A 20,203-nucleotide genomic window follows, 5' to 3' on the forward strand; every position below is an offset into this window, starting at 1 on the left:
TAATTTTATGTTTAATTTTTTTTAATTTATTTTTTATTATCATTAATTTCAGGTGTACAAAACAACATAATGATTAGACTTTTAAACATCTCACAAAGTAATGACCCCAATAAGTCTACTATCCCTCTGACACCGTACAGAGCTATCGCAATACCGTTGACTATATTCCCTATGCTGTACATCACATCCCGTGAATACACACACACACACACACACACACACACACACACACACACACACACAAGGTCTGCAGTTTAGTTTATGAACTCATCCTAGTAAAAGTGCTACATACCTCATTGCTGAATATCATTAAGGTCACTTTCAAAGTGCTCCCCTTGGGAAGCTATGCACAGATGCCAGCACCTAGTCCACCCTTCAAAGCAATTTTGGAATTCTTTTTTCTTGAATGGCCATCAGAGCTGTCATCGTATTACCCTTGACGTCCTGAAGGTCATAAAAATGTCTTCCTTTCAATATTTCCTTTATCTTTGGGTAAACAAAGAAGTCATTGGGAGCCAGATCAGGTAAGTAAGGAAGCTGTTCCAATACAGTTAGTTCACTGGCTCAAAACTCCCTCACAGACAGTGCCGTGTGAGCTGGTGCATTGTCGTGATGCAAGAGCCAGTAATTGTTGGCGAAAAATTCAGGTCATTTTCGTCTAACTTTTTCATGCAGACTTTTCAGCATTTCCAAATAGTAGACTTGGTTAACTGTCCAGTTGGTACAAATTCATAATGAGTAATCCTACTGATATCAAGGTTACCAACATCATTTTGACTCTTGATTTAGACTGATGGAAGTTTTTTGGTTGTGGAGAATTGGCTGACTTCCTTCGTGCACTCTGCTGCTTTGTTTCAGGTTCTTATTGGTACACCCATGTTTCGTCACCAGTGATAACGCAGCCCAAAACATCTTGCCTCTACAAAATATCCTGGCAAACTTCAATTCTCCTTTGCTTTTGTTCATCGGTGAGCTCCTTTGGGACTATTTTTGTACACACCTTTCTCATGACAAGATTTTCAGTTAAGATTTTCCTAACTGTTTCTCTATCAGTGTTTACTTGGTCTGTTATCATATGCTTCTCACAATCAGCCAATTATTTTGATGCACAAAATTAGACAAATTTTTGCAATGTTTTCATCAGTTCTGCTTGTTACTGGCCACCCTGATGTCTCTTCATTAGTGATGTGTTCTCTCCCCACTGAAAAACGTTTAATCCATTTGTACACTGCCGTTTTCTTCATGGCATTATCCCCATAAACTTGGACTAACATGTCCCTGATTTCACTTCCACTCTTGCCAAGTTTAACAAGAAATTTAATGTTTATTTGTTGCTCTAATTCAAGCTCAGACATTCTCGTGATGGCACACAAAAACACGCAACAACAATAACGAACGCCACGCAGCAAGACACCACCACATGTCGACAGGAACACAGTTGTGAGACACTGATACACCAAGGTTATGAAACCTTACCGAGTTGTTTGTACAGTGCTGCCAATGTAAGCGCACAGTGGCAAGTTTCTGAACATAGTTGTCAGACCTTGTATGGTGTCATTGAATGCCCGCTGTTGTCTCTTTGTTGATTTTCTGTCTGGAAGATCTGTCCATTGGTGTCAGTGGGGTGTTAAAGTCCCCTACTATGATTGTGTAACTGTTAATCTCTGCTTTTATGTTGGTCAATATTTGTTTTATATATGTAGGTGCTCCTATGTTGGGTGCGTATATATTTAATAAATTGATGTCCTCTTGTTAATTAATCCCTTTATTTTTATGCAATGTCCTTTTTGTCTTGTAGTATAGTCTTCATTTTAAAGTGTATTTTGTCTGGTATATGTATTACCACCCAGTTTATTTCTCATTCCCATTTGTGTGAGATATCTTTTTCCATAATTTTACTTCAGTCAATGTGGATCTTTCAATCTGAGGTGCGTCTCTTGTAGATGTCGTCTGAATGGTCTTTTTTTTTTTTTTTTTGTATCCATTCAGCTACTCTATGTCTTCAAATTGGACTATTTAGTCCATTTACATTTAAAGTGATTGTTGATAGGTACATAGAGGATTCTCTGTTTGTCTTTAACCTTTGCCGTTTTAATGTGATGTACCTTGGTGTGGGCCTGTTTGGGTTCATCTTGTTTGGGTATCTCTAAGCTTCCAAGGCTTGTATGTCTGTTTCCTTCACCAGATTAGACCAGTTTTCTGTTATTATTTCTTCAAAAAGGTGCTTGATCCATTGCTCCCTCTTTTGTCCTTTTGGTACTCCTATGATGCAAATGTTGTTATGCTTGATGTTGTTTCACAGGTCCCTTATACTATCTTCATTTTTTTTTAGTTCATTTTTATTTTTATTTCATTTTATTTTATTTTTTGTTCTGTTTGGTTGTTTTCTGATACCTTGTCTTCTAAATTGCTGATTCGTCCTCTGCTTCACCTAATCTGCTGTTGATTCCTTCTAGTGTATTCTTCATTTCAGTTATTGTATTTATTACTTCTGACTTGTTCTTTTTTATGGTTTCTATGTTCTTCTTTAGGCTTACTATCTTTGTTGAAGTTCTCACTAAGTTCCTTAAGCATTCTTATGACCAGTGTTTTAAACTCTGTCTTTGGTAGGTTGGTTGCCTCAATTTCATTTAGTTCTATTTCTGACAATTTCTTCTGTTCTTTAATTCGGGACATGTTTCTTTGTTTCCTCATTGCTTCTATGTATTAGGTAGATCTCCTATGTTCACAGTCTTTGCTGAGTGTCCTATGGGGTCCAATAGGGCAATCTCCTTGTTCTCCTGTGTGTGTGTGTGTTCCAGGAGTGTCCTTTTTGTGTGTTATGTGTGTTCTCCTGTTGTAGTTGAGACTTGATTGCTTTTGGTGCATCAGTGGGTGGGATTAACTCCCTGGTTTACTGACTGCATGGATTAGCTATACCCACAATGTATGAACTGCTGTGTGGGGGCTGACCCTTAGGAGGTGGATTTGCCCCAATGGGCTCTTGTGCCTGTTGAGACTACCGTTTGTGTGTGCCTCTTGTGGGTCTAACCGGGTAGTCCTCTGGTATGGTCTGAAGCTGGCGTCTGGATTCTTTTTGTTTGTTTGTTTCTGGTATCTCTTGGGAGGGGCTCTCATGCTGGCCAATTTCAACCTTGCCTGTGATGGGCCCTGGGCTGTATGTAGTTGGCTGCTGCCTGTGCTGAACTGGATGCCTGTGTGGGTGGCCTTGCTGTGAACCAAGGCTGGCTGCCATCAGTATTGGGTCTGGAGCAGCCTAGGAAATGACACAGGGCCCCCTAGGCCTATTGCCACCTGCTGGTAGCCTGTAAGGCTCAGCCATTGAGAGAACCTTCTCAGGTGTGTGGCCAGGCTGGTTTACCCAGTGTTCAGAGTATGTACGGAGATGTACCACTAGCCGGTGCAGTCCCATGGAGTCACGATGTGTGGCCGTCGGTTTTTACAAGGTTAATGCACATTCATTTCTTGTACTAGTGCCTGGTCTGTGACCACCTCACAAAATGCGCTGAAAATACCATAACCATTCACTATTCATCTCAGGCTCACAGATCTCTGAGAACTGCCCAACAGCAGCTGTACCACAACTTCCGGCTTACTGTCTACCACAAAAAGTTACGTGGGTAGCTGCAGGCCATCCATTGCTACTAAAGGCTTCTGTGGCTTATAGGGTGGGGCTGGACCCCCAGGCACTGAGAGTGTCCTTGACAATGCAGTCCTAGGTAAGTGTGGTAGGGTTCCAGGGAGCTAAGTGGTGTGGGCAATGGTTTTTATGGAGTTGGTGCAATTTTGGTTCTTGCACAGGTGCTAGGCTTGTGTCCACTTCACAAAAATGTCCTGAGAACACTGCAGCCAGCCACCACTCACCTTAGTCCTACAGATCCCCAAGAGTCGCCCAAGAGAGGCTGTGAAACAGGTCATGGCTGACTGCCCACTACCAAAATTCCCCGGGTTACCACGGGCCATCTACTACTGTAAAAGGCTTCTGCAGCTTGTGGCGTGGGACTGGTTGCTCAGTAGCCAAGAGTACTCCAGGTGATACAGAACTAGCTGTTCAGGGCGGGGACCCAGGGTATCACCAATGTGGTGCCCCTGTGTGGATTTTACCAGACCAGTGTGGTCTCAGATTTGGCTCTTTGGGAGAGGGTTCAAAATAAAAAAGATGGTGCCCTCCTGTAGACTACATGTGATGCTGGCTCCACACAGGGATAATGGCTCCTCTCCCTGCAACCCTCACCTTGAAATCCACACATGTCTGTCTTTCTCTGTATTTCTTTGTCACCTTGCAAGTTGCTGTCCCTCCACCAGAGACCAGGTAAGTGTTTGTGAGTGAGTCTGTGTGCAGTCCCTTGAAGAGGTGTCTGGGTCTCCAGCTTCCTTCAGTCTCATGAGGATGGACAGACGTAATCCTCACTGATTCTCACTGCCAGATGTTGTGGGAACTCTTCTTTCAGGCACAGGACTCCTTGGCTGAGAAGTTCGATGTGGGGCTGGGATCCCTCCCTGCATTGCCAAGGACACTCTTAGTGGTCCTCCACCACTAAGGTGTCCCTCTAAATGTTCAACCACTATCTGTAGGTTTGGGGTTAGCCCATCTGCACCCCTCCTACCAGTCTTAATGTGGCCATTTTCTTTATACTCTTAGTGATAGGGCATCTGTTCAGCTAGATTTCAGATGATTTTTCAAGTTGATTGTTTGATAATTTATTTGTAATTTTGGTGTGATCCTGGGATGCAGTAGGCATAGCATTTACGTAATCCACCATCTTGGGCCCTATGTTTAATTTTTTTGAAGAACTGAAAAATTGTTTGCCAAGCCCTGTTGAGGTTTTAATACAATTTAGCATTGAAGAAGTAGTACTCTAGCCTTCAAAATTTATAACAATGAGATAAAAAGATACGCCATAGTTCTCTTTTTTGTTTTTTAATAAAAGAAAATGTTCAATGGCAGTTCAATGAATTGAATGATAAACAATTATTCTACATACTAATATAAATATGGACCAAACAGCCCTGGGATTTTTGAGGATTCAGAGTGGTGCAAGAAAGGAGAAACCTCTCCACAAAAGATCCACTCATTTTCCTATTACACTCACATTTAAAAATTTTGTTTGGCCCTTTTAATTTAAATGTGCATGCTATCTTAAGTAGTTATAAATATAACATTAAAAATCTTCATTCTGTCTTATTTCACTTAGCATGATAATCTCAAGATCCATCCATGTTGTTACAAATGGCAGTATTTAACATTTTCTTATGGCTGAGTAATATGTCTTTGTATACATGAACCACATCTTTATCCAATCTTTTATCAAGAACACTTCAGTTGGTTTCACTCATGTTGGATTTAAAACTGAAAGCAACAAACGAACAAGACAAACAAGCAAAATCTCATAGACACAGACAACAGTTTAGTGGTTACCAGTTGATAAGTGGTAAGGGGGAATGTAGAAGAGGGTAAAGGGTGAAATATATGGTGATGGAAAGAGATTTGACTTTGGGTGGTGAACACTCAATGCTATAGATAGCTGATGTATTCTAGAATTGTACACTTGAAGCCTATATAATTTTTTAAACCAGTGTCACCCCAATAAATGTAATAAAAACTTTATTGACTCAGTTACTCATTACTCTGTATATTTAAACCTGTTTGTTTGAAAAGCCAATATTAGTTTGACAAATTCATCAATGGAAAATTTTTGTTCTCCTATTTACTTGTACAAAATGAAAGGAGGAAAAGTCATTGCAAAAAGAATTTATAACTAAGTGGTCTGTGGACTTGAGGACTCTTCTATAGTTTTGTGAGGGTACAGTTTATTGTTCCTGAGCATATATGTTCTCTATAAGTCACTTTGTTTAATATGATTTCTCTTAAAATTTGCCAATTGGAAGCATTAATCTCTACAGTAAATTCTGTTTCTTCTCCCTGTGATTTTATTAACTGGGACCATGATGTTGAAGAATTGGTAGATGAGTAATCAACCCAAGATTCCAAATTTGATAAACTAGATGAAGGACTTGAATTCATTCCTCTATATAGAAATGTGGACCTGTATGCTTTTACATACATATATATATATATATATATATATATATATATATATATATATATATATATATATATTTTTTTTTTTTTTTTTTTTTTTAAGTTTTTGAAGAGGGTGGTTTGAAGTAGTGGTCGGGAGCAATGACTAGAAGGAAAGCGTCTTTCATGTTCCCAATTTCAGACTGTTAAAACAGACAAGAATAGGTCTCATTGTACCTGAAATGACTCTTTGAGGAATCAAAGTAAGCTTGGGGCTGAAGTCTCCTCATTTGGAAGATGTAGAGAATGTGAGCTTTGAATGGATTTGGGGATTTTATTTTCTTTACTTTCTAGTTGATTTAACCCAGATTGAAAACATTAATATGCTGTGCACTGTGGTCAGTATGGTTTACCATGAACAGTTGAACTAAAACAAGTATGTGCAAGACAAAGAAAGTGGATGAATTAATATAAAGTGTAATGCTAAAGATAAGGTTGTCAGATTCCCAATTGGATTACCTAGGAAAGAAAGGGAAACTCATTTATCTCTACCTTCAAAACACTCCTGATTCTGATCATCTACCCTCATGGATTAATGAGGCAAATTTCAAGTTAACTATGAATCACAAATAGGACTCCATGCATTATTGATAGGTACATAGAGCAGTCTTATAGACTGACCTGTTTAGAACTGTCCTTTATCAGAATTTAGTCATTGAAAAGGGAACTTTTACAATGATACTGTCTTGTAGGATACTTTCATTGTATGGCACAGGCAAACTACTCTCAAGTGTCTCTTACTACAATGCTACAATAAGCTGTTCCTTAATATAGAAAAATGTCACACTATTCATTCTTGCCTGTAAAAGAGGTTGAAGGTATAAACTAGATTCAATTTTAGTGAAACAATTTACTTGGTATATATCCCCCTTACTTTTTAGGGACAATATCAAGAGAATGTAAGCTGCATTGAAGGCAGTTTTTTGTTGTTGTTTTTCTCTTTTGCTCACTGCTGAATCCCAGCACCTATAATCAGTGTCTGACACATGGTAGGTGCTCGATAAGTATATTTTTGAATATATAATTTAATGGCTAATTGGTAAAAAAAATTAAGAATGATATATTTTTGATATATCATGTAAATAATATAAAAAACAAATATTTTCTGAAATATTTGTAGAATTAGTAATTAAAAATTGAGATTCTTGGCAAGATGAAAAATGGTACATTTTTATAAAATGTGAATTAAGGTAAAATTAGCTAGAATTCTACCAAAGATATTTGCTTTTGCCGGTGAATTAGGCAATGATCCAGGCAACATCCAAATACAAAAAATATTATTATTGTAGAGTACGAAAATCTGATAGGTAACATCCCAAGTTACATGAGTAAGAGCAAAAAGCACTGTTTTTATCAAGTCCAATACTGTTGCAGGATTTTATTCTTTGCATTCATGTTAAATGCTCTTTAGTTTGTTTACTTGTGTTTTTGACTGCACCTCTGAGAAAAAAATGTCTATGATCTGTGTGGGCTTCTTATATTTTGACTTTCTTTTGTAGATTGGGTTATTTTCCCCTATTTTGCCTCTTCTTTTCCCAACACAAACAGCTTAGATGATCTTCAAATAATATTGACTTTTCCATAGTGTGTCAAAATTCCTAATACATTATGAGGGATTTTCTTTTCACAAAGGGGTTCCCATTGTTTAGGAAATTGAGGCTTTTTATTTACGAGTTATTATTATGATTTTAATAATGGAATTTGAGCTTCTATAAGAACATGCCACAGACTGCGTAGTTTATGAAAAAACAGAAATTGAATTCTCACTTTTCTGGAAGCTAGGAAGTCCAAGGTCAAGGCACCAGCATGGTCATGTTGTATGGTGAGAGCCCTCCTCCTGCTTCATAGCCGGCAACTTCTGACTCTGTCCTCACATGGTGGAAAGGGCTCGGGAGGTCTGAGCCATCTGTTTGTACTAGACTCGAACATGAGGGGGGACTCTCATGACCTAAGCACCTCCCAAAGTCCCCACCTCATAATACCATCCTCTTGTGAGTTCAGATTTCAACATATGAATTTTAGAGGGACACAAACATTTAGTCTATAGCCTACTTTTATTTTTGCAGACCAGTTATAAGTTCATAGCAAAATGGAGAGGAAGGTACAGAGTTTTTCCATATATCCCTGTACCCCCATATGTATAGCCTCCCCATTATTAAAATCCCTCACCAGAATACTGCATTTGTTACAACTAAGGAACTTAAACTCATGCAACATAATCGACGAATGTCCATCATTTACCTTAGGGCTCACTCTTGTTATGCGTTCTATGGATAATTGCATGTAGTCATCAATGAACGTGGAGTGTCACGTAGAGATACTCTACTCAGTATCACGTAGAGTGTTTTCACAGCTCTAAAAATGCTCTGTGCTCTGCCTATCCATCCCTCTCCCCCCACAGTCCTTGATATAACACATCCTTTTACTTTCTCCATAGTTTTGCCTTTTCCAGGATGTTATATTTGAAACCGTACAGTATGTAGCCTTTTCACATTGGCTTCTTTCACTTAGTAATGGGCATTTAAGGTTTTTCCATGTCTTTTCATAGCTCGATAGCTCATTTGATTTTAGTGCTGAATGACAGGTCCATTGTCTGGTTGTACGACAGTTTACTTTTCCATTCACCTGCTGAAGGATATATTGGTAATTTTAAGTATGGACAATTATGAATAAAGTTGTTATAAACATCCATGTATAGGTTTTCATGTGGGCATACATTTTTTAACTTTTTTGAAAAAATACTAGGGGGCACCATTGCTGGATTGTATAGTAAGAGTATTTTTAGTTTGGTAAATACCACCAAACTCTTCCAAAGTGGCTGTGCCATTTGGCATTCCTACCAGCAAGGAATAAGAGCTCTTATTACTCCACATCCTCACCTGACTGCATTTGGTGTTGTTAGTGCTTCTGATTTGGGCCAATCTAATAGAGGTGTAGTTCTCTCTCCTTGTTTTAATTTGCATTTCCCTGATGACATGATGCGGAGCATCTTTTCATATGCTTAATTGCCATCTGTATATTTTCTTTGGTGAGGTGATTGTTCGGGTCTTTGGCTCATCTTTTTAATCAAGTTGTTTGTTTTCTTGTTGTATTTTATGAGATCTTTGTATATTTTTGATAATAGTCCTTTATCAGATGTGTCTTTTGCAAATATTTTCTCTGTCTATGAATTGTCTTCTCACTTTTTGACATTGTATATTTTGCATAACAGTAGTTTTTAATTTCAATAAAGTTCAGATTTATCACTGATTTCTTTTATGGATCATGCCTTTGGCGTTGTATCTAAAAAGTCATTGACCGACCCAAAGTCCTTCAGATATTCTCCTATGTTATCTCTTAGAAGTTTTATAGTTTATCACATTAAGAAGGTTCCTTTCTATTACTAGTTTGCCACCGGGTTTATTTCTAATCTTTCTATTTTAATTAAAGTTTATTGGGGTGACAATTGTTAGTAAAGTTTCATAAGTTTCAGGTTTACAATTCTATAATACATCATGTCAAATAAAAGAAGACGCAACCCACAAAAAAAAAAAAAAGTTTTATAGTTTTGCATTTTGTATTTAGGTCTGGAAGAGTGAATTTTAAATTATTCTATTTTAGAAACAAAATGTCTTATTTTATTTTAATAAATTCCGTGATTTTCAAATGCTTTTTTTTCCTTTTTCTTTCTTTCTTTCTCCCCCCCCCCCTTTACAGGGAAGAGCTAAAGCTATCCCAGTTATCAAATATTCAAATCTTTTATTCAGTGGACTCTCCATAATTTAAAATTAATAGAAAAATGACAAAATAGTGTTGCGTTCTTGTACCCACCCCAACCAGTTTCGTTCATTGTTGTTTTTTTCCTGTTTTTGGTTCATATACCACATATCAGTGAAATCATATGGTTCTCTGCTTTTTCTGTCTGACTTATTTCACTTAGCATTACAATCTCAAGATCCATACATGTTGTCACAAATGTTCCTATGTCATCTTTTCTTATCACTGAATAGTATTCCATTGTGTATATATACCATAACTTCTTTATCCATTCATCTATCGAAGGACATTTTGGTTGTTTCCATGTCTTGGCCACAGTAAACAAAGCTGCAGTGAATATTGGAGCACACGTGTCTTTATGGATAAATGTTTTCAAATTTCATGGGTAGATACCCAGGAGAGGGATTGCTGGGTCATATGGTAATTCTATTCGTAATTTTTTGAGGAACCTCCACACTGCCTTCCATAGCGGCTGCACCAGTCTGCATTCCCACCAACAGTGTATGAGAGTTCCTTTTTCTCCACAGCCTCTCCAACACTTGTTACTATTTGTCTTGTTGATGATAGCCATTCTGACTGGGGTGAGGTGATATCTCATTGTGGTTTCTATTTGCATTTCTCTGAATATTAGTGATGTGGAACAATTTTTATATGTCTATTTGCCATTTGTATGTCCTCTTTGGAGAAATGTCTCTTCAGGTCCTCTGCCCATTTTTCAATTAGGTTGTTTGTTTTTTTGTTGTAGAGTTTCACGAGTTCCTTGTATATTTCACATTCAGTTGGTTGCCTCTTTATTTTGTCGATGGTTTCTTTTGCTGTGCAGAAGCTTTTAAGTTTCATATAGTCCCATTTGTTTATTTTAGCTTTTACTTCCATTGCCTTTGGAGTCAAATTCATAAAATGCTCTTTGAACCCAAGGTCCATAAGTTTAGTACCTATGTTTTCTTCTATGCAATTTATTGTGTCAGGTCTTATGCTTAAGTCTTTGATCCATTTTGAATTAATTTTGGTACATGGTGACAGATAGCAGTCCAGTTTCATTCTTTTGCATGTGGCTATCCAATTCTCCCAGAACCATTTATTGAAGAGGCTGTCTTTCCTCCATTGTATGTTTTTAGCTTCTTTGTCAAAAATTATCTGTCCATATTGATGTGGTTTTATTTCTGGGTTCTCAATTCTATTCCATTGGTCTATGAGTCTGTTTTTCCGCCAATACCAAGCTGTTTTGATTATTGTAGCCCTGTAGTACAAGCTAAAGTCAGGGAGTGTGATACCTCTAGTATTGTTCTTTTTTCTTAAGATTGCTTTGGCTATTCGGGGTCTTTTGTGGTTCCAAACAAATCTGATGATTTTTTTGTTCTATTTCTTTAAAAAATGCCATTTGGATTTTGCTGGGGATTGCATTAAATCTGTATATTGCTTTGGGTAATATGGCCCTTTTAACTATGTTGATTTTTCCAATCCATGAGCAGGGAATGTCTTTCCATTTCTTTGTGTCTTCTTCAATTTCTTTCCAAAATGTCTTCTAGTTTTCAGCATATAAATCCTTCACATCCTTGGTTAAGTTTATTCCTAGGTGCTTTATTATTTTTGCTGCAATTGCAAAGGGAATTGTTTTTTGTATTTCTTTTTCTGAGATTTCACTGTTAGTATATAGGAATGCAATGGATATTTGTACGTTGATTTTGTGGCCAGCAACTTTACTGTATTCGTTGATTGTTTCTAACAGCTTTTTGGTGGAACCTTTAGGGTTTTCTATATATAGCATCAGGTCATCTGCAAAGAGTGACAATTTAACTTCTTCATTGACAATTTGGATTCCTTTTATTTCTTTCTCTTGCCTGATGGCTCTGGCGAGGACTTCCAACACTATGTTGAAAAGCAGAGGTGATAGGGGACAGCCCTGTCATGTTCCTGAATGTAGAGCAAATGGCTTCAGTTTTTCACCATTAATTATGAGATAACCTGAGTGCTTGTCATATATGGCCTTTATTATGTTATTATCCTTGTATACCTATTTTGTTAAGTGTTTTAATCATAAATAATCATATGATTTTTGTCCTTATTTTATTTATGTGATGTATCACATTGATGGATTTGCAAATGTTGAACCATCCTTGTGCCTCAGGGATGAACCCCAGTTGGTCGTGATGAATAATCTTTTTAATGCATTGTTGTATTCGACTTGGTAGAATTTTGTTTAGGATTTTAGCATCTGTAATCATCAGAGATATTGGTCTGTAGTTTTCTTTTTTTGTGTTGTCCTTAGCAGGTTTTGGTATCAGGGTAATGTTGGCCTCATAAAATGAGTTAGGGAGTACTGTCTCTTCTTCAATTTTTTGTAAGAGTTTGAGCAGGATTGGTATTAGATCCTCTTTAAAAGTTTGGTGGAATTCACTAGTGAAGCCATCTGGTCCCAGACTTTTGCTTTTGGGAAGGTTTTGGATTACTGATTCAATTTCGTTACTGATGATCGGTCTGTTTTGATTTTCCAGTTCTTCATGGTTCAGCCTTGGAAGGCTATATGTTTCTAAGAACTTGACCATTTCTTCTAGGTTGTTGAATTTGGTGGCATATAGTCCTTCATAGTATTCTAGCATGATCCTTTGTATTTCTGTGGTGTCCGTGATAACTTCCCCTTTTTCATTTCTGATTTTGTTAATTACTGTCTTCTCTCTTCTTATCTTAGTGAGTCTAGCCAAGAGTTTGTCAATTTTGTTAATCTTTTCAAAGTACCAGCTCTTTGTAGCATTAATTTTTTTCTATTGTCTTTTTGTTTTCTATTTCATTTAGTTCTGCTCTGATTTTTGTTATTTCCTTTCTTCCGCTGACCTTGGGTTGCAATTGTTCTTCTTTTTCTAGTTCTTTAAGGTGTAACATGAGGTTACTTATTTGGGATTTTTCTTGTTTCTTGAGATAGGCCTGTAATGATATAAATTTCCCTCTTAAAATTGCTTTCGCTGCATCCCAAAAATTCTGGTAGGATGTATTTTCATTGTCATTTGTTTCTAGGTATCTTTTGATCTCTCCTCTAATTTCTTCATTGACCCAGTCGTTCTTTAAAAGTATGTTGTTTAATCTCCGTGTATTTGTGATTTATCCAGCTTTCTTTTTGTAGTTGATATCTAATTTCAAAGCCTTGTGATCAGAGAATATGCTTGGTATGATTTCAATCCTCTTAAATTTGCTGAGGCTGATTTTATGTTTCAATATATGGTCTATCCTTGAGAATGTTCCATGTACACTTGAAAAAAAAATACAGTATGATGTTTTAGGAGGAAGTGATCTATATATGTCTATTATGTCCAATTCATCTAATGTGTCATTTAGGGCTGGTGTTACGTTATTTATTTTCTGTTTGGTTGATCTATCCATAGCTGTCAATGATGTATTTAAGTCCCCTAGTATAATTGTGTTTTGGTCAATTTCTCTCTTTAGTTCTGTTAATAGTTGCTTGGCATATTTCGGTGCTCCCTGATTGGGGGCATAAATATTGATGACTGTTATGTCTTCTTGTTGTATAGTCCTCTTTACCATTATGAAATGTCCATCTTTGTCTCTTGTTATCTTTTTCACCCTGAAGTCTGGTTCATCTGATATCATTATGGCTACACCTGATTTTCTCTGGGTACCATTTGCTTGGAGTGCCAATTTCCACCCTTTCACTTTGAGTCTATGCTTGTCCTTGTAGCTGAGATGTGTCTCTTGGAGACAGCATATGGTTGTGTTTAGTTTTCTGATCCAATCTGCTATGTGTGGCTTTTTATTGGTGAGTTCAGTCCATTCACATTTAGAGTGATTATTGATACGTGAGGATTTCTTGTCATTCTATCTTTAGTTTTCTGGTAAGTCTGTGTTTCCATTGTGTCTTTGCCTTTTTATTGTTGTCTATTATTTCTGTGTGGTGGTATTCTATGATGTTTCCCCCTGCTTCTTCTTTTATTACAGTATGTTTCAGTTCTGGATTTTTTTTGAGTGGTTACCCTTAAGTTTATGTAAAAGAAAGTGTGATATTTAGAGTATTCCATTTTCTTCAGCACGTTTACTTTCTCCATTCCCATGTTCCAATTCAGGCCTTTACTCTCCACCTTTTTATGTTGCCACAAATTGTCCCTGTTGATGGTGGTCGAATAGCCTCCTTTAGTATTTCTTGTAGCGCAGGTCATATATTAGAAAATTCCCTGAGCTTCTGTATCTCTGGGAATGTCTTTATTCCTCCTTCATATCTAAAGGATAACTTTGCTGGACATATTATTCTTGGCTCATAGTTTCTCTCTTTCAATAGTTTGAATATTTGCTTCCACTCCCTCCTGGCTTGTAGAGTTACTGCTGAAAAATGTGATGATAATCTAATGGGCTTTATTTTGTAGGTTACCATCTTCTTTTCCCTGGCTACCTTGAGGATTCTTTCTTTGTCATTGATTTTATACAGCTTTAATACAATGTGCTTAGGAGAAGGCCTGTTGAGATTGAGGTAATTAGGTGTTCTATTTGTTTCTTGGATTTGAGCATCCAGTTCTGTCCACAAGTTTGGGAAGTTCTCATCAACAATGTTTGAATATATTCTTTGTTCCCTTCTCTCTTTCTTCTCCTTCTAGTATGCCCATTATTCTTATATTGCTCTTTCTGATAGAGTCAGAAAGTTCTTGTAGAGTTCTTTCATTTCTTTTAAGTCTCAAGTCTCTTTCTTCTTCCATCTGTGTAATTTCCAGGTTTCTATCTTCAATGACACTGATTCTTTCCTCCATCTGGTCAACTCTGCTATCTAAGCTGGTTATTTCATTCTTAATTTCTTCTATTGAGTTCTTAATCTCCAGAAATTCCATTTGGTTCTTTTTTAAAATTTCAATCTCTTTCGTAAAATGCTCGTGTTGTTCTTTGATTGCGTTTCTGAGTTCATTAAATTGCCTTTCTGTGTTTTCTTGCATCTCATTGAGTTTCTTCAGAACTGCTATCTTGAATTCTTTGTCATTTAAGTCACATATTTTCATATCTTATGTTCCTTTTCTGGAGACTTTTCACTTTCTTTCTGAGCTGTCTTGTTGCCTTGGTTATTCATGACAATTACTGATTTATTATTTCTCTTCTTAGACATCTACAGGAGTGGCTTCTGCAACAGGTTGATAGGAAGAGGTCTTTGTTTTGTTTTCTAGTACTTGTTGGTAGAATGTTTTATTTTCTCTCTGACTGCAGCCTTTTTTTTTCCTCTCTCACACTGTATTGCTATGTTTTCTCTGCACTATTCCAGCTTCTCACAAAACGAGAGGATTCCCTGGGAGACGGGCTTCTCCTCTGTTAACAGTTCGCCTGGGTCATAGAGCCCCACATCTCTGTTGGGATGCAGAGAACTTTTGATGTTCCAAAGCTCTTTCTGAACCAGATTCAGAGCCCGTATGTTTCAGCAGTTCTGTTTACTCCTGAAGGGATCCGCCTAGATCGGTGGGGCCAGGGGCGGGGTGAGTTGTGAGAGGTGTCCCAGAGGAATGGCAGCGACCACCACCACGGCCAGTCCCACTTCTACCGCTCCCTCCCCTTTGCTGGAACTAGTTGGGCTCTCGATCTGTGTCTGTTGTCCACAGTTCTCAGAACAGCAAGTATTCTGTTCTTTTGATCTGACACTGCTACTGTGTAGCTTCTAGGACTGAGCAGGTGGGGGCAGGGTGAGCTTGGGAGGGTAGGGAGGGGGCGGCTAGTCTCAGTGCCTAAAGCTTTTGTTCTCTGCTCGTCAATGAGGGCTTAAACCACCGTTTTCAGCCTTCTTCCCTCAGTCTTTTCTCTGAGGTCTCTGCCGTGAGCGTTGGGTTCAGCTGTGTTATATGCTGCCCCCTCAGACCTGTGGTCCATAAGTGGAGCCCTAGCAGTCCGAGTTCTTCCCTTTCCCACAGCTGCGGTAGTTCCGGGATGCAGCCAGCTCTGAGCACTGAGCTGCGTCTGTGTCCTGCGCCCACGTGGCTCCGTCTCCACACTTCTGCCTTCCCTCCTCCCTTGCTCGCGCGATTCTCCCACCTTTAGGTGAATTCAGGAGTGGGCCTCTTCGTCTTACCTGTCTGCTGTGCAGGGAGTCCTTTGTGGAGTTATTGTTGTTCGATTAGTTGTAAATTCCAGGGGAGCTTTACAGAGGCTCACCTCACGCTGCCATTTTGATGACCTCTTTCTTCACTGTTAATATCTGAAATCACGTCGATACTATTGTCAAAACTAAAAAATTAACATTGACACATTACTATGAACTAAAATCTGTGCTATTTTAATAACTCTACCCAACTTTGCTGAATGGAAAATTGTTTTGAAGATGGAACCTTCAAAAGAAAATAACCAAAAATCAGTTGATATTTAAGAAATGTTTGGATGTACTTTTAATGGAAAATTAATTATTTGAAAAGAAACTAAATGGAGCTCTTTAGCTTTGTATTTCAAAGACTGCTATGGGATCCACAAGGTACACCTATTATTAATATTAAAATATATTCCCTCAAAATTCTTTGGGATGCTGAGTTTGCATTTTTTTTAAAATTACCTTGTAGTGGGCATCATTTGTAGATTTGAATTATTTGCAACATTCTATTTTTGTCTTATAATTTTTGAAGTTTAAGGAAGAATCTGATTTTGTTTGTATGTGTGTTTAAGAACTAGGCTAAGAATCTCATCACTGCTGAGTAGCCATCAAAGTGCTCCTTAGAGTTATGACTGGACTGTGATGGTATAATAATTAGGAATGCAATGTTTACAAGCTGCTTTAGGAAGGAATATGATATTCTTTACTTTTCCCACCAACTTGAGGGATTTACTTTTGTATATTGAAGAGATACTAGGTTTCAAGAAGAAGGCATTGAAATTTGAGAAAAATAATAATTTCTGTTGTATCTACAATGGTTTAAAATGTCTTCCAGGGCAGAGATGAATTTAAATAACCCTCATGTTTGTTCTGATGTTTAATGCACTTTGGGATTCTTAAAAAAATGTAATGCTGTCATATCATTTCAAAACTTAAGGGCCAACTTTCTTATTGGATTCTGGTTGTTCAGACTCTTCGATTCAGTAAATACCCCCCATATTAATGTACTTGCTCTTACAAACTGTAATTTTTTTATTTAGAATCATAACATTTTCCTCCAATCCTTTGTGTTTCTGATTATTAAATATATTGTAATGCTGTATATAAAAGTTCTCTTCATTTCAGCTATAATCAAAATTGAGATTTTTACAGTAAACTGCAGTTGGAGTCTAATGACCTATATTAGTTCATCATCTAATCAGAAAATGCATAAAGAACAAAATGCCTTTGGAAAAAAGATGGGTTTAAAATTGAGCACTGGATTTGACAAGCTAAAAGAAAAATTTTGGACAATTTTAAATATGAGATTTACGTGATAAGAAAAGCCATGTGCCCTTTTAAAATAGATAACTAATATATTTGTTTTCAGATTTTTCGATTGAAAAAAACTCTTACTTCATGTAAATGGAAGAAATGACCCATGCATCCAACATGGTCCTAATATACTAAGAAAAAGAATCCTTATTTTTTAAGTCAAATTGAAAGTAAAATCTTTTGTTCCTAAAACATGTTCAATAAAGTACTCACACAGTGTGTTTGTGTGTGTGTGTATCTTTATTTTCATTAGTGAAGCAAACTGTTTAATTGTTACCCTAAACCAGGGCATATTTGCAATTTTTAAAATAAAAATTTCCACTTGAATACAGTCATGGAAAAATTAGTTCAGGAAATGAACTTCGTTAACCTCTAAACATAGTTTGACTGTTTTTTAAACATTTCATAATAGAAAGTAAATTATTGAAATTTTCAATTGGCAGTTACATTCTATACAACATAAGGAAAAGATGCCATCCTTCTGGAGGAGGTCTCTGGCTTTCTCACTACTGTCACTAAAAACCACTTGTACAACATGAATGAATTTAATGGGTAGTCTATCTGTCAGAATGTTTATTCCAAAAGGTTTATGTATATTCGTTTGGAGAATTCCTAATTGCACCCCACTATCCCTAACCAAAATAGAGTTATACAAAGTATGATTTTAGCCACTTTTTCCCCAAACACTCAAAATTTCCAGGTTTTATTTTCATTCTCCTCTTGTATGTCTTCTGAGAACTCTTTCTCAAGAGTGAACATAAATTGCTTAGATCGCGGAAGATGCATAAAACGTGTGAAATAAGTCATGCCATAAATATTTATCTACTGGTGATTTATCTAGTATACAGACTGATATAATTAATTATAATAATTTTAATTTATTTCACTTCTGATCGCTTTATTAGAACTTGTGTGCAATAAGAGATAAAATTCAGTGTTGTCTAATATATTTCAATTTCATATATTTTTTTTTCTTGAAAGTAATAGATGATCTTGTGTAGATGTGGTAGTGGGTTGGCCAGAGGCTTTAGGTCATCTTTTATTTTCACCCACCTCCCTTCAGCTAGCAGCGACAATTAACATTAAGCTATACATGAAAATACTTCACATTGTTTACTTAACACCAACATATTCAGACATGTCAGATAATCGCTTACAGCACTAACTGGAGCATTAAATTGTGGCATTTTTTCTGCATCATAAAGAGAATTAGTTTGGAGACACAAACATGAGACATCTGTACATCCTAGGTAATACATATATTCTTTAAAACAATACTTTATATCCTTGGTAAAGCATGGCTCGGGAGATGAAATTTCCATTTTCAATAGTTGGTTACCATAAATTATTCAATAAAATGTATTGTATGACAATCATATTTTTCTAAGATAGTAATCTTTCTTGACTTCAAGTTTTAAGTCACAAACGGTCCATTTTTCCTTTTTCCATTAGGCATTATACCATTTCATGTCTTAGCCTTTGATATGATGAAATGACAACTGTGCAGTTAATCTAATACAGAACCAAAAAAGAAATATTTAAAAAAATAAATCCACTTAGAGCAGTAGATGAGAATAAAAGAACTAAATTCTCATAAATGTATTTCAGAATCTGTGTACTCTGCATTTTAGTTATCTTAATACTCTTGGGGTCAGAACCCATATTTGTATATAATGGGACAAAACAATGAAGACAGAGACTAGAAATAAAATTGACATACCATATATATGTTGATAATAATTCTTCGAATTTTAGTGAAGATATGCTAAATTGAAAAACAAGTTACTGGCCATGTAGGCACCGATCATAAAGTAAAGTAGAAAAATCACTGAAAGAGACGAGGGAATTCAATCTCTGATTTAAAAGAAAAAGAAAACAAAAGAACACAAAAAATATTGAAAAATCTAAGACTTCTTGATTAAAACACATATAAATTTAACTGCTAGTAGGGAAAAAGTAGTTTGTGACACAGCCGAATTTTTACTTTCCTTTAGGGCAAAATTGTGTGCCAATTGCTTTACTTAGAATGCATTTGAAGACAACACATTTATAATTGCTTGCACAAAGTTCAATTAAAAAACATCATCTTTTCATTTGTCACTGCTAAATTGCAGCTTACCTCTTAATATCATCTCAGTGGGTTATAAGACCAGCTATAGTACTCAGTTACTATTAGATGGAGTTTTTTGAAAAAGTACACATAACTTGAAAAGAACACATAGTCGTATCACTAGCACTATCAGGAAAAATGATAAAATTCAGGCTTTCCAGTGTCTGTAAGAAGAAATACAGGTGTTACTGAAAATTGTTACTCCTCCTTTTGAGTGTTAAGTTTGGAATTCTCTTTGCTCAAGTTGTCTTCATGTTAGTGTACACTTTTCTTCTCCCAGAGGTAACGTGATTTTTAAACTACTTGTGAATCACTGAGTGAATTTCCTGACTCCTGATTTATACGGAGAGAATTTGTTATATTTTAGCGGTAATTGGATTTTCATCTATTTTTAAGTTACCAGATAGTTGTATCAAGTTTTCATTTTTAAATTGTTTAGAGATGATTATTTTATTTAAACATGAACACGAATCCCCATTACATTTGAAATGATTGGAAATGCATGCCATTTTACATTAGGTGCCTCTGAGGAAAACAAGAGAGGAATTTAATAGCCACATGAGACATTGTAAACACCTCCCCCCACACATACACACATATTTTTTTGTTATTTAGGGACTATAAACATTTAAGACTATGAATAAATTTCTTATTGCATGTATATTGTTTTGGAAAGTTTACAATGTTTGTTTTCTTAAGTGTTTGAATATTTCATACAACATAAAACTAAGACTACGTGCATAATCCATTAGGTATCAAGAAGAATAGACACACTGACTCCAATGAGGTTTAATTCAATAAAATTACTTTGTGTCTTATAAATCATAATAGCACAATTCCACTTTATCTAAACTGGCCGTTTTTGTTTTTATGTTCTTTTAGCCTG

The sequence above is a fragment of the Rhinolophus hipposideros genome, assembly GCF_964194185.1.
Source record: "Rhinolophus hipposideros genome assembly, chromosome: X".
Classification (NCBI taxonomy): domain Eukaryota; kingdom Metazoa; phylum Chordata; class Mammalia; order Chiroptera; family Rhinolophidae; genus Rhinolophus; species Rhinolophus hipposideros.